Source organism: Chelonoidis abingdonii, chromosome 7, assembly GCF_003597395.2.
Source record: "Chelonoidis abingdonii isolate Lonesome George chromosome 7, CheloAbing_2.0, whole genome shotgun sequence".
In the NCBI taxonomy this organism is placed as follows: Eukaryota; Metazoa; Chordata; order Testudines; family Testudinidae; genus Chelonoidis; species Chelonoidis abingdonii.
In genome coordinates this window covers 52706759-52733608 of record NC_133775.1, presented here as the reverse complement: position 1 = coordinate 52733608, position 26850 = coordinate 52706759, and positions in this window count along the sequence as shown.

The following is a 26850-nucleotide window of genomic DNA, read 5'->3' as shown; positions in this document are numbered from 1 at the left end:
TTTTTGTTCTTTATAAGCACACAGACAAAGTCTAAAGGATAGTTCTGTACGTTTCTTATGTAACTGCTATTGAAATAAATAAAGTCCTAGTGTGAAATCTACACTAAGGTCCATGTCCAGGAACCAATAACCCCAACATTTCCAGGACAATATGGTTCAATTAGACCCCAAAAGCAGGGGTGTAACTTTAACCAACCTTGACTTTAATGAGACTACTATTCACCTGCATAAAGCTATGCTAAATCCTATGCTGAATCAGAGCACTGAAGACTAATGTCAGCTAAGCAATAAATTTTGTCCTGTCCGATGGATGGTAATTTAAGATAGGTTGTAGTTTGTCAAGTATCGAGGGTAGCCATGTTAGTCTATACTGGATTCTGTACCCGACTCCTTATTGTACTGTTAGTCTGTACTGGACTCCTTGTTCTTGTTGGAGTCTGTGGTTTTTATTAAATTTATATAATAATGGAATCTTAATTTTGATTTCTTGTTACTTCTGTACTAGGTCTGAGATTTGAGTGGGTAAATTGTGTGTGCAGAAAATTATATATATGTGTGCACACTTTTTCTTCCATAAAATATATATATATATATACTGCAAATCCTTGCAGCTATATATAAGTGCATGTTACTTTTGAATTTTTTTCCCCTCTAAGTTTTCCCTTGAATCTTAATAAATTGGCTTCAAGTACGGTAGGTGGCTAAATGCTCTTCTCAAATTTCTCCTGGGTGAACAACCACTGTTTCTCATCATGACCCCTGTCTGCTGCAATCAAAATCCAGAATCATTCTATCCCACACTTTGATTGAATCCATGCATTCCTAACAATGCTGGGGCTCGAACTCAGTATTGCAGTCTAAAGGATCAGCTCACTAATGTTCTGAGCTTTTGTACTAGGCCTGGTAAATATTTAATATATTTGAGTTTTTTGCAGTTTTAGATCTGAATGCTGGAAACTAACGTTACATGGGAGTCCTGCCATTGGTGGTTTGGTTCCCACTGGGAGATTTCTCTGCCAAATTAATTAATAAAAATAAGCTCCAGCTATATATACAATACATAGTACCTTGGTTGTTATGGTGTCTTGTGCATTGCAAGCCAGTTTTCTTCAATTACCTTGATTCTTCCATTTTTTTTAATAGAACAATTAAGGGCAAGATGACTAAAATGATTTGAGTGACACTTCATATCTCCAGTTCTAACCATGGAGGATAAAAAAATCAAACCCAATAACCTACATTACTGTGTAGATCGATGTTTCCCAAACTTGGGACGCCGCTTGTGTAGGGAAAGCCCCTGACAGGCCAGGCTGGTTTGTTTACCTGCCGTGTCCGCAGGTTCGGCCAATCGCGGCTCCCACTGGCCACGGTTCACCACTGCAGGCCAATGGGAGCTGCAGGAAGCGGCGGCCAGCACATCCGTCAGCCCGTGTCGCTTCCAGCAGCTTCCATTGGCCTGCAGCAGCGAACCACAGCCAGTGGGAGCTGCGATTGGCCGAACCTGCAGACACAGCAGGTAAACAAACCAGCCCGGCCTGCCAGGGGCTTTCCCTACACAAGCAGCGTCCCAAGTTTGGGAAACACTAGTGTAGATGATAGCAGACCTAGTATCTAAAATATTTATAAATTTTCTCCAAACTTGATTCCAACTATCAATTTTTCAAGCATTTTCATGGGGCGGACAAATATAAAAAAATCTTTAGATCACTGCTAGATTCCAAAATCACTTCAACCTTAGATAAAATAACTCTTAAAAAATCAGTGTTTCTCTGTGTGGCAGGAGGTTGTTTTGTTTTTTAAAGTAGTGTAATCTCTCAAATACAGAGGATGATCAGATTTTGTCTGTCTGCAGTTTTCAAACAGAAGTGATGAGCCTGATGCAGAAATTTACTGGGTGAGAGTCTATAGCTTTTGGTATGCAGTAGGTCAGACTAGTTGATCATAATGGTCCCTTCTGGCCTAAAATGTATCAATATGTTTATTCACTGAAATTCACCCCCTGCAAAGGAACAAGAAGAGCCTATAAACCACGTAAGTCATCCAACAACCCAGTTTCAAAGGACTCTAGTGATGGGGCTCTGCACTGGGGTGAATTTTGCTGCATAAGTGCTATTTGTTCCGGAACAACTCATGGCTGCAGGCACTTGGAATCTTTGTGCCTGACGTGATCTGTGCAAAAATGAAGGCTGCTTCTATCAAAAGTGGTTTTCTTCCACCAAGAAGTTTTGCAGTTGCCTTCTCTGCAGTGGGTTTGTTCCTCCACTTGGGTCCTGGTCTCATCCATCTCATGAATGTCAGCCCCTTATGTAAGCCAGCTGCACAATAAGTTCTAGACAGGGCTTTCTGATTCAGATCTGAATGTATATATCCTGATGGTCTGACACTTTAAACCAAAAATTAAATTAAGCTTATTACAGTCTTTACTCCTGGCCTTCAGAATCCCAGATAAGGACTATTGAAATTGCTCCAGAACAGAGCGAAGTTAGGCTTTGAGAAAGCATCATAAAAAACCCACAAACAAACTTGGGTTATATCAGAATAAAGGGGATTCTTCATGTTATGCCTTTGGCATAATGTGTCAGCTGTCATTGGTTCCTTTTACTTTCTTTAAAATAACAACTGAGTTTTCTCACATCAAGTTTTTGATTTTGAAGTTGCATAAGGCTGAAGCATTTTCTTCCAAGCGATGCATCATAACTGATAGCATTGTCAAGTTGTACCGTGTAACGAAGTCTGGTGTGAGGGGACCAATTGCTGTTGAAGTCACAAAGCAGAAAATACAGAAACATTGCAAATTTCTCACCTCAGCAAGCCATCCATTTTAAAATGTAGGAAATGAGACAGTTTGGTTTTATTTTGTCTAGACCAGGCAATTCTAGCTACCACAAGTCTGTCTGATTATCCTTGCGTTTTCCATCATACTAATTTTTCACCAGATATTGTAAAATCTAGCAGGCTAGAGCCATTAAGCAGTCCCAAAATTTGGCTCCATATCCAAACTATCTCACAGTTGAAGGGTATTTGGGTCTGAGGTTCTTTTACATGGTCATCCGTTTTGTTTATTGTGGTTGTTCAAACTTTTTCTGTCAAACTCTTGTTTTGAGGAAAGATGGCAATTCTGTTGAAATGGAAATGTCTTCAGGAAACGTTTGCTTTTTCACTAAACATTAGACTTTGATTAAAAAAAAAAAAACCCACCAACCCTGAAATCCTCAAACTCAACAACTTGACATTTTATAGCAGCTAATCTCTCCTCCTGTTTGACAATCCTCCCCCCAAATATATATATAAAAATTTTAATTAATGAACAAAAACTTCAACAAAACTTTTTTAAAAAAAAGTTTGAAAATGTTAATGGAAGAAAATGTCCTGACCAGTTTCAAATAGATCTTAATATAAAGGGCAAGACTCTAAAGTCTTGGAAGGAAGACACTCCTCTTAGATTATAGAAGACAGTGGTATATTTGTCCTTCTGGATTACTATCACCAAGTTTGTACTGAAACACTATTCTCATTAGTTTTCAATTGTTCCAGGCTTGAGTGAAGATTCAATGTCCTCAGTCCGCCACAGTTTAGCTGTTGTGATCCTACTGTGTTTGATGATATCGGCCTGATTTCTCTCCCCTCCCTCTCCTGCCCCCAGAAGCGCTCAGCACCCAGCAACTCCCAAATCAGGCCAATGTTCTGCCAAATGATGGCTAGACACTTGAACCAACATGAATTGATTACATAAATGCTGCATCTGTTGGCTGGATTTCATGTATATTCATTTACGCATTATCTTAGGCCACTCTACACTACGGGATAAAATCGAATTTGCTAAAATCGGTTTTATAAAACATATTATAATTTCGATTTCATGCGGCCACACTAGGCACAGTAATTCGGTGTTGTGCGTCCATGCTCCGAGGCTAACGTCGATTTCTGAAGCGTTGCATTGTGGGTAGCACTTCCGTAGCTATCCCATAGTTCCCGCAGTCTCCCCCGCCCCTTGGAATTCAGGGTTGAATCTTAATTGTCGTGGGGGGTTCTGGGTAAATGTCGTCACTCATTCCTTCCTCTGGGAAAACATCAGCTGACAATCCTTTCGCGCCGTTTTCCCTGGATTGCCCTGGCAGACGCCATAGCACGGCAACCATGGAGCCCGTTCAGCTCTTTTTTTTCCGGCACCGTATGTGTACTGGATGCCGCGGAGAGAGAGGCGATACTCCAGCGCTACACAGCAGCATTCACTTGCTTTTGCAATGATAGCAGAGATGGTTACCGGTCGTTCTGTACGTCTACTGCTGGAGAAAACTGGCAATGAGATGACGGTTATCTCTCCCTCTCTGTACTGTCGGCTGCTATCATGAGTGCCCCGGCTGAAATCGGCCGGGGGCACAACGCAAAAGCAAAATTGGGATTGACTCACTTGGGACTGAGTCAATCCCTCCCTATGGTTCTAAAAATAGTCAGTCCTGCCTAGAATAAGGGGCAAGTGTATTAGAGGACCAGTGTATCAGAGCACAGCTGCTCCGTGTCAGTATTCACAGGGGTGCCCCTGCAAAACCCCACCCGTTGCTTCCCTCCTTCCCCAAACCTTCCTGGGCTACCGTGGCAGTGTCCCCCCCATTTGTGTCATGAAGTTATAAAGAATGCAGGAATAAGAAACACAGAGACTTGTTAGTTGTAATGTTCGTCACTCATTCCTTCCTCTGGGAAAACATCAGCTGACAATCCTTTCGCGCCGTTTTTCCCTGGATTGCCCTGGCAGACGCCATAGCACGGCAACCATGGAGCCGTTCAGCTCTTTTTTTCCGCACCGTATGTGTACTGGATGCCGCGGAGAGAGAGGCGATACTCCAGCGCTACACAGCAGCATTCACTTGCTTTGCAATGATAGCAGAGATGGTTACCGGTCGTTCTGTAACGTCTACTGCTGGAGAAAACTGGCAATGAGGTGACGGTTATCTCTCCCTCTCTGTACTGTCGGCTGCTATCATGAGTGCCCCGGCTGAAATCGGCCGGGGACACAACGCAAAAGCAAAATTGGGATTGACTCACTTGGACTGAGTCAATCCTCCCTATGGTTTCTAAAAATAGTCAGTCCTGCTAGAATAAGGGGCAAGTGTATTAGAGGACCAGTGTATCACAGCACAGCTGCTCCGTGTCAGTATTCACAGGGGTGCCCTGCAAAAACCCCACCCGTTGCTTCCCTCCTTCCCAAACCTTCCTGGGCTACCGTGGCAGTGTCCCCCCCCCATTTGTGTCATGAAGTTATAAAGAATGCAGGAATAAGAAACAGAGACTTGTTAGTGAGATAAAATGAGGGGAGGCAGCCTCCCGGGGCTATGACAGTCCAGGCAGTACAGAATCTTTTCTTTACACAGGAGAGAGGGGGCTGATGAAGCTCAGCCCCCAGTTGCTATAATGAAGACAGTTACTAGCCGTTCTGTACCATCTACTGGGAGTGACTGGGAGTCATTCCCATTTTACCAGGCCCCCCGGCCAGCCTCACCTGAGGCAGCCAGGAGCACCACGGGCTGATGGCAACGATGGATATCAATCATATTGTACCGTCTACCACTGGGGAGGGGGAGAGGAGCGGATACTGCTCTTCACTGCTGCAGCATCGCGTCTACCGAGATATGTTAATATCGAATTTAGCGCTACTCCTCTCATCGCGGTGGAGTACAGAAATCGATTTAAAGAGCCCTTTATATCGATATAAAGGGCGTTGTAGTGTGGACGGGTACAGCGTTAAATCGATTTAACGGCCATTAAATCGATTTAAACGCGCAGTGTAGAACAGGCCTTAGCTGAGAATCAAAGCTGGAGCCTTATGACTTGTAGATAGTATCTCTAGCAAAAGAACCCTCCCCCGACTTTTCCACCAGGTTCTAGTCTGTTTTTCCCCCTAGCCTGAAGTGTGTCTGAATGCTAGAGAGAGACCTAATCCCAGACCTTTTTCCAGCCCCAGGAACTCTGCAGTTTAGATGGTTTAAGTAAAATTGATGCAATTCCCAAGCCATCCATGGTTTTATATTTGTTTTAAACTGTACAAATTGACTGATGGAGGCTTGCAGAACCCAATCTAAAATACATCTTCCATGCTGAATCTCTATTAAGTGCCATATATACTCGAGCATAAGCTGGCTCGTTTATAAGCTGACCCCCCGCCCAAGATAGATAAGTAAAAATGGGGGAAAAATTATAACCCATTCATAACCTGACCCTATAATTCAGGGGTCAGCAAACTTTGGCTCCCAGGCTATCAGAATAAGCCACTGGTGGGCCGAGATGGTTTGTTTACCTCAAGCTTCTGCAGGCATGGAGGTAAACCTAAGTAAACAAAGTGTCCCTGCGCACCAGCTGCTTATCCTGATGGGCCGGGCCAGCAACTGGTGGGGAATTTTTTTGGGGGGGGGGAGAAGCTGGGAGTCAGGGGAGTAATCCCTGTGACAACTCCCCCACATGACCCCACCCCTAGCCTGGGACCCCCACACTTTCCCCATCCCATTCCTTCCCACCTTATCTGGGGAGGGCCAGGGGAGGATGTCTCTGACCTGGCTGGAGCTGCTCCGGCAGGCCAGGTAGCATGGCTGCAGCCTACTTGGGGAAGAGGGGCCGAGCGGCATGGCTGCAGACTTCCAGCCCTGGAGCTGCAGTTGCTTTGGGGGCTGGGGAGGGAGCAGTGTGGCCAGAAGTAGCAAGACTCTGTCCCTGCCTCTTCCCTTCTGGCTCTGCTGGCTGTACTGCCTCTCCTTGCTCCCTCTGTTGGAGGGAGGGGCTGTCCCCTACCTCTCCCTCTCTATACCCGTTCATAAGCCGACCCCCTTCTCTGGTGCTTCCCTTTTTTACTAAAAAAATTCAGCTTATGAATGAGTATATACGGTATGTCTTGAATTGCATCTATGATGCAGCTCAGTTGGTTCAAGGCCATTCAGGAGTCAGAAGGAACATTGCTAGACTCTTAGATCTGATGCTCAATTTGCAACATTATTAGCTAGCAATACTATCCTTTTACTTGGAAGCCCATTGGTTAGTTTTACAGGTTTTTTTATTAAGGTGGCCTGAGGACTCTGTACGCAGTATTGCCATAAATTCCAGTTTATTAATGATTAGTAGTTTATCTCTTGTTCATAAAAGCCATACATTTAGCCAGTTTATTTTCAAAAACTAAAACAAAACCATGCACAGAATAGTTATTTAACCCCTTGGCACTGAGAGTTGGATTTTGACAATATGGCAAACTGCAAAATATTTTAGTGTTTGGTAGTGGAAGTGTCAGACCCACAAATTTCATAGGGCTAAGTACATTCTGTCTAAATGATGGCATTAAAAGTATGAGGTCTGAGAGTTGCTATGGAAACTGCATATTTGATTTAATGTGAAACAGAATAAACAACTTCTTTTTATAGCCCAGAGTTAAGTGAAATATGAATAACTACTGTATGAAAAGTTACTTTATATACTTTAAAGAACCCCAAGAAGATTTTCCTCTACCACACTGCCCATTTGATTGATTTTATTTATTTTATTTTATTTTAAATACAAGCCTGCTGCTATACTACTTCTATCCAGAGCTCACAAACAAAGCAGGGTCAGGCTCATTCTGTACATATACTGAAGACCTCCAGGGAAAGTTAGGTGCTGCAGTAAGTGGTATTAATGATTCAGTAGGTGACATTCTTCACTTTGAGCCAATTCCCATCATAGTCTCTATAGGACAGTGGGCTGCTGTAGGTGCTATTGGATAGGACATTGAAGGATAAAGTCTTGACCTTTTGTCATCACATGAGTACCTGTAAGCTAACAGGTCATTTCACCAGCCAACAAAGGGAAACAAAAAGCTTCAAGCAGCTTTTTCTCAGGGTTTGTTTTATTGTCCACAAAATGAAAAATAAGTCAGCTGAAAAACCCTGGACCGTAAAGCCCTGTGACTGGGTGCCTGGATGGGCCACAGTGAAAATGCTACACTCAGGGCAGACTGCAAGGAACAGGGCAGACAACTCCTGAACTGATGGTTTACTCTATATTTAGATTCACCAAGCCGGTAACAAAACAGCTTCTTTAACACCACACTGGTTAACAAGAAGCCAAGCAAAATCCCCTTTAAACAGTCCAGCCACTGATACCCATCTAGACCGCCAAGTCTAGTGTAGTGTGACGTGTTATTGAAAACCTAATTCACTATATGTGAGCTTCACGAATCCCAAAGGACCAGACACTTACCCCCAAGTCAATGAGAGTTTTGGATTTTACCCAATAATCATGCTGATACCAATACTTTCATAACTAAAGCTAAAGGTTTAATGATAAAAGCAAAGAAGAAAGAGTTGGAAATGGATAGATCAATATACATACAAATATGTGTAAAGTCCTCAGGTCAGTTTCATAGTAAAGATGGTGAGGCTGCTGATTTGTAAAAGTCTTTCTGGAATCAGTAAAAGCAGCAAAGAGTCCTGTGGCACCTTATAGACTAACACTTCGTCAGATGCATGGACGAAGTGGGTCATGCATCCGAGGATGCATCCAATGAAGTGAGTATTCACCCACAAAAGTTCATGCTCCAATACATCTATTAGTTTATAAAGTGCCACAGGACTCTGCTGCTTTTACAGATCCAGACTAACGCGGCTACCCCCTGATAGTTTCTGGAATCAGTTCAAGGAGTATAGTCTATTAGGCAGTCCAGATGTAGAGTCTGTTCGAGTCTTTCCATGCATTTTCCAGGTTATTCCAAATCATTATTTGGAAGATCTCTGTCTTACGACTTATACTTTCTCTGTTCAAAGTTTAAGCAGGCTAGCAATGGATGCCAGGATCAGGCGGTGGGGGCGGGGGGGGGGGGAGGGTTGCTTTATAGCTCCTTAGCTAACTGACAAGTCAGACCTTCCCCTGAGGAAGAATGGGCAGTGCAGATTGTCTGCTTTGAAGCTAATCTTCTATTTCCTATGCATACACAGGTAAACTAGTTGCATTCATTCACATAAGGCAATTAGCAGGTACTTTATTATAGCTGTTAATAGTTAAGCTGAAGACAATGTAGATACTGCAGGAAACTAATAATATTAGCTTACATCTTTGATCTTAAGGTTAACTGAACCATCCACATGTATAATATAAGGCAATTAAGACATGAAAGGGAATTAGTATCTACAAAGTAAGCTGGTTACTTTGTTAAACTTCTAACAAGATATAACTAAACATAGACAAATACACTTAGCATCTACCCTGGATCTATGTTACTACAAATAAATGGGTTAATGACTGCCGGTCTAGTACATCTCTCTGAAATCCACATACAAGCAGACTGTCTCAATTACATTTCAATGTCTCTTGTTAAGTTGTTAGGGTCATAACTAGGTTTGCCTAGGGCGACCGGGCAGGGGGGAGTGGGGCAATTTGCCCCAGGTCCTGCAGGGACCACCATGAGAATATAGTATAGTATTGCAACTTTTTTTTATGGAAGGGGCTCCTGAAAATGCTTTGCCTCAGGCCCCCAGAATCCTCTGGGCAGCCCTGGGTTTCCCAGTTTGTCAGTGTCACAAGCCTTTCTCTGCTTTAACCACTCAAGAAAGAAGAGGTCACACCTTTCTGCTTAGTTTCCTTCTTCTCAGTTTCTTTTATTCCACCTGAGCAGCCATGTGACAATCTGGGACCAGTTAACCAAGGCTGGTAAGAACATTTCTGTCAAAACTGCTTCTCAATGGAAGACTGAGTTTTTGATTAAATGATACTTTCTATGGAAGTGTCTGCTTTCTGAAGGAAATTTTGATTCTCTTCATTTGAAGAAAAGAACAACCCCACCCCCCAACCCTTTGACTACATTTTTTTATTTTTTTTATTTTATTTGTTTGGTTTTTGGAGGTTGGAAGGAGAGTGGAACATTTTCAGATCACCTCTACTATTAACACTTTACCGACTGTAATGTCCTTACCATGTCACAGACATCTCTCTCCCCCTGCCCTCCATCACTTTTCAGGGTCCTAAACAAAATCTGACTTTTTAGATGTTGTCCTGGACAAACTCCTAGTTGGGCACATCACGCAATTTTTCTCCCTTTCCAAATTCCTCACTCCATTCCTATTCTATGTAGATTTTTATACTGCACTCATCACTGAGTGCTTTCCAACAATGCATTAAGAAAAATGACTAACTTTTATCATGTACTTGTTCTCTCATTCTCTCTCACAGAGGAAAAGTGTGTGCAGAGGAGTGGAGCTGGCTAGAAAATGAATTTTCTATCTTGTTGAAAATTTTAATAACTTTTTTGAAATTTTGGGACAAAAAAGACAAATTTTGGATTTTTTTAATGGAATGGAGATGCCAGAAAAACTTCATTTCAGAAACATTGAAATGTTCCATTTCAATTCATTTGATCCATTTTGATTTGAAAATGTTGAAATGAAACATTTTGACCTATTTTGACTCGGAACAGCAAACCTTTCCAGGGCCATATTGTTTTCTGATTTCACTGTCTCATTGTAGGGAAGGGAAGGTAGAGGCAGGATATGTGTATTTTTAAATACCCCAACATGATGAAGTCATAAAGAAACCAAATGGGAAACAACTAAAAAAAAAAAAAAAAGTCAAAGTGAAATAAAAGTCAATCTTTCATTCAAATCATTCCATTTTTTATTTTTCTCTCTTTTATGTATTTGTTTTGGTTGAAAGACTCATCAGAAGCAATGCCATTGTATAGAAGTTTTTTGATTTTGATGAATTGGTACTTTCCAGCGAGAAAACATTTTGGTGGAGAATTCTTGAGCAGCTCTACAGTGGACCATTTTGTCTGGAAAACTCAAAGAAATGCATCTTGCACCTAAAGCAGAAGGTTATGGTGATTGTGAGGGGGCTTAGTTCAGAAAGTTCAAATCACAGTCTTGGGCCAGGTGCCGAGAAAGTTCTGACTCCTGTTGTCAGTCTTAGCCGCTTTATGCTATTGTTCCTTGCTCTCTGTCTTGTGCTGCTGTGTAGGTTTTCCATGTTAAACAGCTGTAATATATTTTTGGTATTTGGATGTGATGTTGACTTCTAATGTAGATCCTTTATCACGGGTGTCTTTTGAGGATTTGCTAGTAACGATGGTACCTAGCTCTTACATAATTTTTATCAATAGACCTCGAAGCACTTTACAAAGGAGGTCAATACCATTGTATCCATTTTACAGGTAAGGAAATTGAGACATGGATAAATGAACTGACTTGCCTAAGTCATCTTAAAAATGTTTGCAAAGTGCTTTTAGATCCTTGGACAATTAGAGAAGTGTAGAGTGTTAGGGGTAGTCTTTTGACAGATGTATATATTTTTAATGCCAGAAGAGATCGTCTATGTAGTATATCCTTTTTTATGTAACACAGGTGATAAGTTTCCCCCAGTTATCTGTTTATTAAACCCAATAACTTGGGTTTGACTAAAGCATAGAAAAAAGGCACCAAGTCATGATCTGAAGACTTCAAGAGGTGGAGAGTCCACCACTTCCTTTAGCTGTTTGTTGTATTGGTTAATCACCCTCACTGTTTAAAATATGTGACACTTTTAGTATGGAAAAAGACCCAGACCCTGCATGGTATATACAACCCTTCTGTATCTGAGAAAGACTGGAACTTTTAAACCCCATAGAAACAATTATACTGACCAATTAATAATGTGATTTTATTTACCATACAGCAATATAGTGACCTCAATCCATACATGGAAGCCAAATTGTCCTTAAATAGTTCTGCCACAGATTGAGGGCCAAATTATGCCATCTTGACTCCCCCTAAGTAATACCTTGTTCTGCAAATATTCCCATTTATTTCAGTGGGGGTATTGACAAAGTAAACCTGTACTCTGTGTAAGTGAGCACAAACTAGCCATGAGCAAGTAGTTATTAACTCATATTTAGTTATTTCTTTTGCAAACATTTTTTTAAAAAAATATGGTTTGGGGTTGTTTTTTTCTGGAGTCTTGTTTGTAAAGAAATGATGTTCCAATATTATATGAGATGAATCAGCGAGCAGAAGTCATATGTGACCTGAAGCAAGCAGAAGGGCATTGTGTGCATGTCAGCAATGAAATGTGAACCTGTAGCCGAGCAATGAATCATACGTCTACATTTCAAGCACAGTCATTTTTCAGTGATTCTCTGCCCAGAAAGTAAAACACGTAGGGCCTAAGTCAGAACAAATTGTTTCCTTCCTTTGTTGCCCAATGACATCTCTGCATCTTTAGCAGATAAGTTGTAAAACATGCATAAGAAGGAGTAACTTTGATGAAATAGGAAATAAGCTGCCTGGGAAGTAAGTAGTTTTATCATTCAAACTTTCCCCATTCTTTTCAAGTTTTAGGGTTTAGGGCCTGATCTCAAGTCAATTCAAAAACTACCATTGTTTTCAGTGAGACTTGGACCAGGCTTTAAATGCACCTGTTTAGAAGATGTGGGGATGGCTCAGTGGTTTGAGCATTGGCCTACTAACGCCAGGCTTGTGAGTTCAAATCTTGAGGGGGCCATTTAGGGATCTGGGGCAAAAATCTGCCTGGGGATTGGTCCTGCCTTGAGAAGGGTATTGGACTAGATGAGGTCCCTTCCAACCCTGATATTCTATGAGTGAAGAGGGTAAATAAAATCTGCATGGCTTTTGTTTGGCAGGTGTTTGCATTATGATGATGTGACTCACTTTGCTCCAGACAGAGGGAACACGTCAGCATCCTTCCAGGCTGCCCAGAAATGCCTTCTCTTACTTCTCCTGCCTTACTCCTTGCACTCCAGTGATGTCTTGCAGGCTGTTCTGCACTAGTTTCAAAATCTGAGGATATTTGAATGTGACACTATCATTAATTAATACCTACCAGGCCTTAAATACACAGTAGAGGTATTTGTGAGCAGGTTGCAATTCAACAAACACAAATCTTCAGGGGGAACCTTCCCTTTTAACTAGAATCTCTCTTCCTGCTTTCTCCCAACAATGCCGAAGTCTAAAAACAAACAGAAAACAACCCACTTTTAAATGCCACTTGAATTATTCTTGGGCTGGCTGGGAGGGAGACAAAGGAGTCTGGCAATAAGGTTCACTATGAGCTATGGAAGGAATCTCAGACCATATTCTCTGAACTTTTGTTAGTAAGGCATGAGGTTTCAGTATGCCCCAGCCTTCCAGTGGGTGTGAGGTTTGATATGATTATTGCAAACAGGTTGTGGCTGCATCCAGGGTTTGGGAACTCTGGGACTATAAATTAGCCCTAAAATTAATCCTGATTACCTATAACTAACATGATATGGATTAATTTTTACTGCCCTGATCACACTTAAGAATCTACAAATAAACTGAATATCCACCCACAGAGAGGTGAATTTGAACTCTTATTATTTGCATGCCAATGATGGGCCTCATGATCGCAAAAGGAAGCGGTCATAGAAGCCATATTTCAATGCTATAATGATTTTGTTCAACATCTTCATTAATGATCTGGATGATGGGATGGATTGCACTCTCAGCACATTCACAGATGACAGTAAATTGCGGGGGGAGAGGTTGATACGCTGGAGGGTAGGGATCGAGTCCAGAGTGACCTAGACAAATTGGAGGATTGGGCCAAAAGGAATCTGATGAGGTTCAATAAGGACAAGTGCACAGTTCTGCACTTAGGATGGAAGAATCCCATGCACTGCTATGGGCTAGGGCCTGACTGGCTAAGCAGCAGTTCTACAGAAAAGGACCTGGGGATTACAGTGGACAAGAAGCTGGATATGAGTCAACAGTGTGCCCTTGTTGCCAGGAAGGCTAATGGCATATTGGGCTACATTAGTAGGAGCATCATCAGAAGATTGAGGGAAGTGATTATTCCCCTCTATTTGACACTGGTGAGGCCGCATCTGGAGTATTGCATCCAAGCTGGGGCCTCCCTCTACAGAAGGGATGTGGACAAATTGGAGAGAGTCCAGCAGATAGCAATGAAAATGATTAGGGGGCTGGGGTACATGACTTATGAGGAGAGGATGAGGGAACTAGGTTTATTTAGTCTGCAGAAGAGAAGAGTGAGGGGGGATTTGATAGCAGCCTTCAGTTACCTGAAGGGGGATTCCAAAGAGGATGGAACTAGGCTGTTCTCAGTGGTGTCAGATGGCAGAACAAGGAACAATGGTCTCAGGTTGCAGTGGGGAGGTCTAGGCTGGATATTAGGAAAAACTGTTTCACTAGGAGGGTGGTGAAGCACTGGAATGGGTTACCTAGGAAGGTGGTAGCATCTCCATGCTTAAAGCTTTTTAGGCCCCAGTTTGACAAAATCTTGGCTGGGATGATTTAGTGGGGGTCGGTTCTGCTATGAGCAAGGGGTTGGACTAGAGGTCTCTTCCAATCTAATCTTCTCTGATTCTGTGATTTGTGCCTAGTGAATGCTTTTAGGTTCTTGGTGTTGCATTTTCTTTTATGGATTTTTAACTTTACTCTTGTAGCTGTTGAAAACAAGGAGGTAGAATGCAGAGGAAAATAATAGTAATTCCATTTGTATTTGTTCAGCTCCTTAGATCGCTTTGAAGCACCTGCATCTAATATTGCAAGTGAGTCACTGGCTCTAGAGAATGTAATAAAGCCCTAGAAACAGATTCACAGGAAATTTTTTCAACAATTGTATGTGTGTGCAAAATCCATCTTTGCTGCACGTAATTAGCCTTTGGGGGAGGGGGAGAGATCCACATGCCAGCACCCAGCTTGAGTACTTTGGGTGTTTGTGAGATCTGCCAGGGAAAATGGAAAGCAAACCCTAGCTTCTTCCCTCTTTCCAAAGCTGTATAACAGCAACTTATTTGGTGGAGTAGCCTCTGCCTCCACAAAACACTTGCTGTACAGAGGAGCTGTATTACAGTGGGTCTGCCCCCATCCCACATGTTCCCCAACATGGTTGTGCAAGTGGTATACACTCTGTGTGCTGTGTGGAGCTGGCTTTGGGCACAGCATAGTCCAGTCAAGGAGCCCATGTAGCTGGGCTCTGCCTGCCCCAACAGGTACTGTGCCTCGCTTTCTACAGCACTGCCTTTTTCCCTGGCACAGAAGAACCATGTCTGTGTCACTACCACTGGTCAAGAGCTAAGTTACACCCTCCAAACAGAACTTGGGAGGACAAATGCAAATACACAGAGGAAACTGATGATATGCTGCTGAACATCTGCTACCTATCATAGAGGTGAGGTCGGCAGTTGTTCCAAGTGACCTGACACCCATTCCTTGACTTCCGAGAGGAAACTAGGAAGTGAGTGGTGAGACCTGGGATGCTGAATTTGACTGCTCAGACTCTGTTTTGTATCTGTACTAAAAAGAAACTGTGAGACAAAGGAAATAAAGCTTGCATGAGAAGAGCTTTTAACGAAGGCAGACATGCTCTACCTGACAGTCATATGCAACAAATAGGTGTGACTGATCTAGAGTATTTTTTAGCTTTCTGTATGTAGAGTTGAAAAAATGACCGTTTGTTCTCAGATTCTTTTTAATCTAAGAATAATCTTATTGGGCATTCATTGTTATTCCATTACATAGTTTCCATCGTCCATTCAGGAAACAGAGAATATACTCGATGACCAACCAAATCACATCCACAAACACAAACATTCTAGAGCCTGAAGATTATTGTTTTATAAATAGCTATGAACAAGAAATGCACTTGTGGAAATCAGGACTAGATAGAGAATGCTTTGTGATCCACAAAGTGCCTTTGGTTCAACAAATATTGGACAGATTCTGGAGCCGTTGTGCATACTGAATAGTACTTTAGTCCACATTTGGTTCCCTTGATAGAGTTTGGTTAAAAATGCAGATTAAGCATCCCCAAAATATGTGCCAGTTTGTGCCAGTTTTCCTGAATTGTTCTTGTGAAAAAGTAAAACTTAAAAAAAAAAAAAATCTGAAAAAATCTAAACATTTTTTTATTTTTTAAATGAAAGTTTTCTATTTCAGTTCCAAATGCCTTTTCATTTAGTAATTTCTTTCCAACTAATTTAAAATTAAATAACATTAAATCATTGAAATTAAAATGAAATGTTTCATTTGACCCAAAACATACATATATATAAGAACTGCTAGTAAGCCAAGACATCTATTATTTGCACTGATTTATCCATAAATGATGAAGGCTACCACAATCTGGGCCAATATTGATCAGTTCTACAGACTTTTTTTTTTTTAATCTTAAGCAGTTTTGGAGCTATTTAAGGAGATGTGTATCTGTCAGTTGAGAAAAATCACCAACATCTGGCACAACAGTCAAAGGGAAGGCACATCAAGAGTGGTGAGAAGCTAGATATGACTAGCAGTGGTGAGTCCTGATGAAGATATATCAGATTCTGATCCTCCTATTCAAGTCAATGGGACTATTAATGGAGAAAGGTATTATTCAGTGTAAGGGTATCAGAATCAGGCCCAAACTGTCTGGTCCTTTCATAGGCTACTAATATAAATTAGAAAAAAAATGATTTTGGTGGGAGGTATTTTCTAATTCTTGTCATGGCAGAAAATTCACTGGTGGAGGAAGGAAGGTGGGTGAAGCGTTTCCCAAATCACAAAGTATCCAAGGCTAATAAATCTGTGCCCATAGTACATGAAAAAGAATGAAAGATGATCAATCCTCTTTTACCATTTACACCATCTAGTGGCAGAAAATGATAAACCTCCAGAAACTGTAACATCCCTACTCCATTTGTGTGTGTGTAAATTTTATACTCATAAACTTCACATCGGCCTCCCTACCCCACACGCACTTTTTTTTTTTTTTTGAAGGTTATTAAGGCTGCCTCTTGTTTTGGGAAGCTGTAACTGGGTAACTCAAACTGGAAGGATCTGGAAGCAGTTTGGTCTATTTGCAGATTTAGCAGAAGTATGCTTGAAAATTGCCTACTTTCTACTGTGTGTTTTCAGCTGTGGTTACTTTAGCTACTCTGCCAAGACCAGAAAAATTTCAAATGAGCAGTAGCAGAAAAACAACTTAAAATATCAGCTGTAGCAGGAGGTTCCAGTGAGTGGGAACTCGATTTATTATATGCTTGAGAGATTCTTGAAACAGAACAAAGCTATGCCTTAATACATGGGCAAGCACAAGATAGACAAGGCTGATGTTCCATTAACTACAACTCATTGGAATTGGAGAAGAGCTTTAGTTTCTTTTTGCTGCCTGTTTGGCCTGGTCAGTCTGATATCTTGGAGATTGTATAAACAGTTATGTACTTCCATACAGGAATTACTTCAACTCTTGTTAAAATATATGTTAAATTGAGAGATGCCCAACTTGCACTGGAAGCCTTGGAGGTCAAGACTCCTCAGCTTTAGTTCTGGTTCTCACTGATTTGCTGTATGACTTTGAATCACTTAGGAAGAAATTCACCCAGGTACAGATGGGCTCTGCAAAGTCCACTTCTCCTCTTAAGCCTTTAGCACAATTCTCAAATGAGCAGAGATCCCTGGTAGGCTCTGTGAACAGGGATGAATTTCACTCTTATTCTCTGTCTTTGTAGAATAGATATAATCATACTTTTCTATACTAGTTTTGCAGCTTAATTTCTGTTTACAGATGTCTACATACATGAAACAGCTTTCATCCGAGGATCTCAAAGCCCTTTTCAAAGTATTTGTGCCCCTCTACATAAAACAAAGGTTGGGCTGGGAAGATGAAGAAGAATGAGGGTGCCTGAGGGTTGTGGCAACTCTTTGATGAACAGCAGCAGGATAATAAAAAGAGGGAGAACATGTCCCCTTCAGCTCCCCTATTTCATTAATAATATGCCAGAGGCTGGGTGGCTCCCAGCAAGGATGCCTGATCTTGGGAAGTCAGAGACCTCACTGAAGCTGATGGGTGTGCTGGCCGTCTTTCATTAGGATAAATAAGGGAACAATTAAATCCCCATTTAGCAACAGCTGAAACAAAGGAAGCCACTGCCCAAAGACTAGACTGAATGAAAACACAGGGCTGGGGGTTAACTGATGGAGCTGTGTGTGTCTGTGAGTAAGAAAGCAGCCTGAAAGGAGACTTCAGCAGAAGTGGTGGTAGTGTGGCTTTGAGAGAATGCTGGAAGAGAGCTTTTTGGGCAGAGTGCTAACTGGAAAGGCAGGCTTGGAACTGTGAGCAAGGAAATTGCCTCCTATTGTTTGATCCCACTCTGTTCAGAGAAACAGAACATTGTGTACATTCTTTGTAAATAAATGGGATTTCATCAAAGAAATGCCAGATTTATCATCAATATCTCCTCTTAATGGAAACGACCCACGAGCTCAAATTTTGGCTAGCTGCTTGGTCCAAAAGGAATAACAATAATAAATGATGGGGCAGGCAGTGTGGTAGGAAAGAGATCTTTATTGAGTATGTGAGTGTTTTGGAGTTTGAGAGTTAGCAGGTTCGGCTCTACTTACATTCAAGACTACCCAGGTGTCACCCTGTACTGGTCGTCTTGAAATGTGATGCTCTTACTCCAGTTCCAGTCATCCTACTTCGTTCTCAACAATGGTGATCCCTATCCATGTGAAATATTATGACTGAGCAATTAACCACCCTACTGTCTAAGTTATTGGGGTTAATTATTCTAAAGTAGTGCACAGTTCCAAAAGTGTGGATGGATATGCATTGTATACTGGATGTTTTAATAGGGACTAGAAGTAAAATATTGCTTATTAATTGCAAAGACTTTGCATGATATTCATACAATCACAGGACTGGAAGAGACCTTGAGAGGGCATCTAGTCCAGTCCCCTGAACTCATGGCAGGACTAAGTATTATCTAAGCCATCCCTGACAGGTGTTTGTCTAACCTGCTCTTAAAAACCTCCCGTGATGGAGGTTCCACAACCTCCCCAGGCAATTTATTCCAGTGCTTGACCACCACGACAGTTAAGAAGTTTTTCCTAATGTCCAACATAAACTGTCCTTGCTACAATTTAAACCCATTGCTTCTTGTCCTATCCTCAGAGCTAAAGGAGAACAATTTCTGTCCTTCCTCCCTGTAACAATCTTTTATATACTTGAAAACTGTTATTTATGTACCCCCCTCAGTCTTCTCCAGATTAAAGAAACCCATTTTTTTTCAGTCTTTCCTCATAGGTTATGTTTTCTAGCCCTTTAATCAATGTTGTTGCTCTTCTCTGGACTTTCTTCAATTTGTCCAAATCTTTCCTGAAATGTGGCACCTAGAACTGGAAACAATTCCAGGTGAACCCTAATCTGCACAACATGACACTGTTGACTCATATTTAGCTTGTGGTCCACTATGACCCCCAGATCCTTTTCTGCAGTACTCCTTCGTAGGCAGTCATTTCCCATTTTGTATGTGCGCAACTGACTGTTCCTTTCTAAATGGAGTACCTTGCATTTGTCCTTATTGAATTTCATCCTGTTTACTTCAGACCATTTGTGCAGTTTGTCCAGATAATTTTGAATTTTAATACTATCCTCCAAAGTCCTGAAACCCCTCCCAGCTTGGTATCATACACAAACTTTATAAGCATACCCTCTATGCCATTATCTAAATCATTGATGAAGACATTGAACATCACTGTACCCAGAACTGATCCCTGCAGGACCTTGATATGCCCTTCCAGCTTGCCTACGAACCACTGACAACTACTCTCTGGGAATGGTTTCCAATCAATTATGCACCCAGCTTATAGTTGTTCCATCTAGGATGTTGTATTGCTTACCTGATGTAACTCTGGTCGTGATTTTGCTTAATTTTCTTCATTTCTCTTCACTGACTTTGGTTCATGAAACAGTTTTCATCTGAGGATCTCAAAGCAGCAGGGAATTAAACAGTTCAACTACTGTAGATAAGTAAAGTTAAACACATTTTTCAAAAAGACGGAGAGATGAAGGGTTTTTGATCCACAGACATTGCATGAGGCCTTCTGCCCGCTGAAAACTCACACTAAGAATTTAAGTGGAGTGGCTGGATCTGGGCAGTTCAGAGCAACAGCACCTGTAGTTGCTTTCCATGGTCCAGCAATGGCACCCGCTCTGAGGCTTTTGGCTCCCCAGTCATCACCTCTCTTGGATGGTCGTGTCACTCTGTCTCCTGACTGGGGTATTACTAAGCTGCACAGTTCCCTCGCTATAGTGTGAATTCCCCGTTAACTCATACTCTTCAACAGGCCAGCTTTTGCTTTTCTCCACAGAGTCAATAAACTGTAATTGCCCACAGTTAAGTTACCACACAAGCCTTTCCAAGCAAATACATTTATTCTCAAGTAACATTACAGAAAGAACATATTAAAACAATAAGAGAACCTAGACACTTTATCAGAGATCACCCCAGCTCCACCAAGGCTCTGGCCGGTGAACAGTCCTTCAAACCCCCACGGGTTTTCTGTGGTTACAAGTTTATAACGCTTTTTTCTCACAATAAGAACCCCCATGAATCTGTAGGCCACTCCCATATACAGCCTACTACTTTGATCTGGGAAGAACTAATCCATAAACAATGGGTTTCTCCTCAGGACATAACTTTGGAAGGTTGGGTCCAGAGGTGGACATTTGCACTTACCTCCTCTCAAGTATTTCCTAGGAAACCAAACTCAACTTTGTTTATCCTTGGGTTCCTTCTTGCCTGGCCTATTCTTTGAGTCCTTTTGAAGCTCATAAAACTTCCTAGGGTTCACACTAGTCATGTCTCCTCTTTAGAGACGTTAAGTACTGTCCCACAATAATACATAAATATTTGCATTGTTAACACAACAAACTCCTAAAATATTTAAACTTGATTCAATAAGGTTTATCCAAGATGTTGCAGGAAATTGCCGTATCTGTCACAGACACACCAAAGCTCAAACAGTGGAACGACAGCAAAGTCAGGAATAGAACCGAGGAATTCTGATACCCAGTCTCCTGTTCTAACTAAATACTCCTTTTCTCACTTAATAGTCTTTGTTATATTCAGGATCTCCTTAATAATAATTGTCTTGCAGATTATCTTTACTAACAAAACTCTTGCAGAGACCAATATGTTATGCAGAAAAGAGCGATTGGGATAGTGGTTTGACATTCAGTGTTTTTAAACTGGGAGGGTAATGGATGAAATCAGTTAAATGGAAATAAAGTGAATGAGCAGCTTTTTATTTTGGTTAATTCTCCAAGAACATATTGTGCTCTCTTTTCATATTATAGATATAGCATTTCTTCGGATTGCACATGATGAGGAATATCAGTTGGTTCTCCCCTTCCCCCACAATCTGGTACCTAATTCTGATCAAGAAAAATAAATCTGTTTACCATGAAATATTTTTTTCTGTCATTGGTGTAGACATTTTATAGGATCACAGCTTGCATATATTTTTTAATTTTGTTTACTGTAAACCTAATTATTGGGCCCACCAAGTTCTTTCTACTGATATCATTTATTTTTAGCATTTAGACATACTTGAGTGTCTAATACGCAGAACTCAACCTTTCAAAAGGCTTGTGACTGGACAGGTCATAATCATTTTGCCCCAAGAACACTAATTTATGGTTAGAAGTTTGCACTGGCAGGTGCAATTGACACCTACTCCAAAGGTCAAAAAAATCATATCAGGCTTCAAGACTAAGCTTGATAAGTTTATGGAAGGGATGGTATGATGGGATAGCCTCATTTTGGCAATTAATTGATCTTTGATTATTAGCGGTAAATATGCCGAATGGCTTGAGATGGGATGTTAGATGGGGTGGGATCTGAGTTACTACAGAGAATTCTTTCCTGGGTGTCTAGCTGGTGAGTCTTGCTCACATGCTCAGGGTTTAGCTGATTGCTGTATTTGGGGTCGGGAAGGAATTTTCCTCCAGGGCACGTTGGCAGAGGCTTGGGGGGAGGGGAGGAAGAGGAGGTTTCACCTTCCTCTGCAGTGTGGGGCATGGGTCACTTGCTGGAGTGTTCTTACTCTAAACCATGATTTGAGGACTTCAATAGCTCAGACATAGATTAGGGGTTTATTACAGGAGTGGGTGTGTGAGATTCTGTGGCCTGTGTTGTGCAGGAGGTCAGAGTAGATGATCATAATGGTCCCTTCTGACCTTAGTCTATGAGGCACTGGTGAGTATGTATAACAGGCCCTGCTTGAGTCTTCAGCATAGTTTAAGCCCAGGGTCTTTAGCACTAAAAGACTGAGCAGCTGCTCCACTCCTTAAGCTAAGGGATGAAGGGCAGGTTTATCCTTAAAATGCCACAGCAGCACAGCTACCCCACTGAGGCACTTCAGTGAAGACACTACTACACCAATGGGAGAGTTTCTCCTGTCAGTGTAGTTAATCCGTCTCAGTGAGAGGCAATAGCTTCAACAGGAAAAGCCCTTCTGTCAACTTAGTTCTGTCCAAACCAGGGCTGAGTCGGCATAACTGTGTTGTTTAGGGATGGACCACCCATTAGAGGAAGGATTAAGATTCATACTCTCCTAGTGTGGGTTACACACACTCCTCCAATGCATTTCCACAAGCACAGTGCCTCCGTCCCTCACCACTTGTCTGCTGTTCCTCTTAACATTTCTTCTAATGGCCGTAACTGAGTCCACAGAGTTTATAAATACTTAACATGTTTAGATGCGTAAACCAGGCACAGGTTCCATACAAACTGCAAACAACTGAATTCTGGGCATGTAAATTCTGTCCTTTGTGTACATGCAAAAATTGTGTACACAAGTGACTTTGTAGGCCTCTCTAATATATATATATTCCTTACTGACCTCTAAAGAGTTTCCTTTTGTCTTGATTTAATAAAACACTTCTTTCTAGTAATGAAATTTACGTTTTAATGTCCATTATTTGTAGCTGCAGAAAGAAGCAGGGAATGCATAGATACCTCTGATCACTTCATTTACACCTACCCTATGCACACAGAAAACTGCTGATTTATTCTATGTATTTCCCAATTATGCATCAAGTGGCATCACTTGGACCCAATCTGATGAAGTAATTTATCACTGGATGTGATTACTTTGAGGCACAACTGAATCAAATGTTGCTTTACTCTACTTTTTAAAAGTCTCTGTAATATGTCTAAATATTTTACTTACTATCCCTATGGTAAGAAATAAAACTGAATGATATTTGCCTACTCAGAGTGAAAACAGTGATGTTCATTGAAAATAAACTGCAACCTAAATGTTTATGCCCAGTGAGAATCCAATATATATATCCAAACAGTCAATTAACCCAAAGTTCATGCCCTGCATAAAGCATGAGTGTAAAATGAGCACACAAATAAATGAGCCCACAATGAATAAATATGACCTGATGGAGAATTGATTCTACTGTATTCTGTAATATAGTTACTGTATAACATAAAGAGAAGAAAATGGTAGGTAAGAAAGGAAAAGTGCTTAACTGTACTCTGGGTATTTCCTACAGAATAACTTTCTCAATTTACCATAACTCAAGCAACTGGCATGTGGCATGTTTTGCAGATGGATCATCATCAGCACATCTACAGCTGTGCGTATTAGACACTCAAGCATGTCTAATTCTTGCATGGCAGATGGTGCAAGTACACTGGCATATATTTTCTGGATCAGTTTTTTTTTTGTTAAATAGCTGCCATAGTGCACGATGGTTTTGGCAATGCTGCTTTTGGCACCAATAGTTGTTTGAGGCGTGTTAGTGTGCGAAAACAAAAGTTTGACTCATATCTCGATTTTTGTCAGGGTGGCTTTGAACTCAATTGTGTCTAACCCTCTTGCTTTCTTCTTGGCAATACAGTGTTGCTAGGTTCTCAGTGAGACAAGTCTCAGCAGAAGAGGTATCTTTGGTCTATGATATCTCAATCTATGCAGTACAATCAAGCTTTATTTTTCAATCACATGAGTGATATAGACTATTGTAAAACATTTATATAGAAAATCACTAAACTATAACACGCAAGACATTGGGGTGGTGTAGGCTAATAGAGCATTGAAGAGGGAACCTTAGGACTTAGACTGGATTCACCGTTCTGCTAATGGTGTAAGACTTTGGACAAATCTTTCCACTGAAGTCTAATTTAAAATTAAACACGTTCATAAGTGTTCACAGGATCATGCACTTTGTTTTAAATCTTGGGTAGACCTATACAACTCGCTATGGCTGAGGAAAATTTGTTCATTATTTTTCAAGTAAGAAACATTTAGAGAGAGCAAATACATCATTAATTGTGATGTACAAATAGCAGCACAGGTGGATGGGGAATAGAAGGATGGGTTGAACTGTAAGTAATTTTTGTATCTGATATGGACCAACAATAAATTGTATCCATTTCTAGCAAGCCCAGTCACTATGGCATCTGAGTTTGCTGCAGCCATTTGAAAAACAGCAGAAGTTTGTTCCAAGCCAATGAATTGAAATCAGTGTTACATGTGCCAAGGCAGAATATTACAAATGCAACAAAAAAGGTTTCTTTCTTTACTTTAGATTTAGTCCTGCATTCGTTGGACATTCATACTCTTTGACTTAACTTGCTAGTTTGGAGTTTCAAGCACCAAATGTTAATTATTTCTCTTTGCATTTGAGTGCCAGTTGTGCTATGCTAATAGGGGGAAAATAATCTTAAGGAAATATTTGTGTCACTTATTTTCATTATGCTAAGGAGAGATGTGGCATCTTCCACTGTAGTTCAGTCAGTGCTGCTCTTGTTAAAATGAATCAGATATGTTTTGCTTTTATAAAAAACTTATTTAAGATTTATTGTAGATTGGAATTTAAATACCATGGAACTTATATTGACTTTTTATTTTTATAATTGGAGTTGGTTCACAAGTTGACTTCTAAAGATCACACTGTAGGAAGGAAAAATGTCAAAATTGAAACAAATACAAATGCACACTATTACACGTACCGTCCATCCCTTTCTAGAAGAAGAAAGATCAACAGTCTTTGGTTCAACAGAGTTCAAGTTATTTCATTGTCCACAAAGAAATTCACAGTAAAGTTATCCCATTGTTCTATTTGCTCTGTGATTACCTTTTCAAACTGATTTACAAAAAAATTCTGTCAGGAGAAATAGTGGTAAAATGCATTTTTCAGTCTCAGCAGTATATCATACCCCCTTTCAGAAAGGGGGAACCACAAGAGTGACCAGTAACATCCAAGCTCTGTAGTAACTTTTACACCAATAACATATTTGATCCACTGCGTAAAATTCCCTTTATCTTCGCTTTACAGTAGCACGGTCAAATGAGACAAGGTCACAACTTCCTAAATTTGCGACATGACCTTGAGACAAAGTTTAAAAGCAGAAAACATTGGTTTTTTTCCCACTTGATATAGAAGATTGAAGGCATGTCTGAAGTTGTTTTTGTGTTTTCTTTCTTCTTTTTTTTTTTTTTTTTTTTTTTTTTTTTACAAGGCATAATGTTTTACTGGACCAAGTCTCTGCTTGGCCCAGAAAGGTGTGGGAAGTTGATTGCCTGTCTCTGAATCTCAGGCTGGCTCTATACTGGTCCTGGCAGAGTTTAAAGCAGCTTTCAGTTTATTCTATACAATTTTTTTGGGTTGTGACTATGTTGAACTTTGTTTGTCATGGGTAACCGTTCAAGTGATCATTTTTATATTTTAGCTTGGTATTATACCTTTCTTGCTCGCTAAACAAGATTAGAATTTATGCAGCTAGGTCTTTTTGTTTGCCATCAGTTTACACCACTGAAAACATTTTATAACTAGGAGTATCTTCTTTGCACATTCATGATTCAGAGGGTAGATGGCAGCAGAACTACAACAAATATATATTTTATGAATGCCTAGTCTAGTAAATAGGTCCCTGTCTGCCAGAGATCTGCTATAATTATATAAAAAGTATTAAAAGCTGAACTTTGAAAAGATACTAAAATTACTGAAATCTGATTGGGTTCAGAAAATTAGAGGAGACTTCAGTTTAATAGCTTATATACTGTAGCCCATACTGCACATCAATAATAACGTTAATACTAAGCTTGTTTAATAATCAGAACAATGTATTTTATTTAGCAAAACATAGTAATAAAGCATACTGTAAACAGCGATAAATGCAAGTTTATGTGATCTTCAAGTATTGTTTCCCATAATGCAACCATCAATTATACTACTGTGGGACTGGATATGGATCTTAGATAGCCCCTTCAAATAATAATTGACCATTAACTGCACAAAAGACAAAATAATTATTTTTACCGCTAACTTTGAAAGGAAATACTTAGTAACAAAAAAAAATTAGATCCAAGGATATTGGAGAGACGAAGAACTGTTCATTAAAACACTATAGTAGGAAGGGTTATTGTGATATATAAATAAAAGCAACCGAGAACAATTATGTTTTAAAAATTAAACAGCAAAGTAGAGCACGTAGCCTTTCACTCTAATTAAATGAACACAGATGAAAGCAAGCAAACAATAAAGACACCTGGATAAACAGTTCAGAGCAGGTTTTCGCTTACTGTTCAAATAATGATCTACTCATGCTATAAGAAGTTCCAATGTAATGTCTACAACAGAAGAACAATTTGTATTTCTACACCACAAGACAGGGCTTATCAGTCTTACGGATAGAACCCAAAATCAGAACTGAACTTTGCATGTAGAATTTCTTACAAGAAGCTCAGTCAAAACCCTGGATCCAAATATTGGGGAGTATGAAATCTGGATATAAATGTTGTAATCTGATCTGCTTTTATCGGTCTTTCCATTAGAAACCCCCATTTCTGTTGTTTCTACTCAGTTGTAAAATTTCTCCTGGCTTAAAAAAAAAACAACTTTAGTCCCAAGGTTCAGTTTGGGGTGTGTGTTTGTGTGTGAGAGAGAGGTTTTTTTTCATTGTTTGTTTGTTTTTGAGCTTCCCACACTGAAGCAGAGTCCTTTTTCTTTGATGATTTCAATTAGTTCAGAAATTAGAAGTGTGTTTGACTAGTTCAAATTATTCCTTCTAATTTGCATTACTTTATTTGT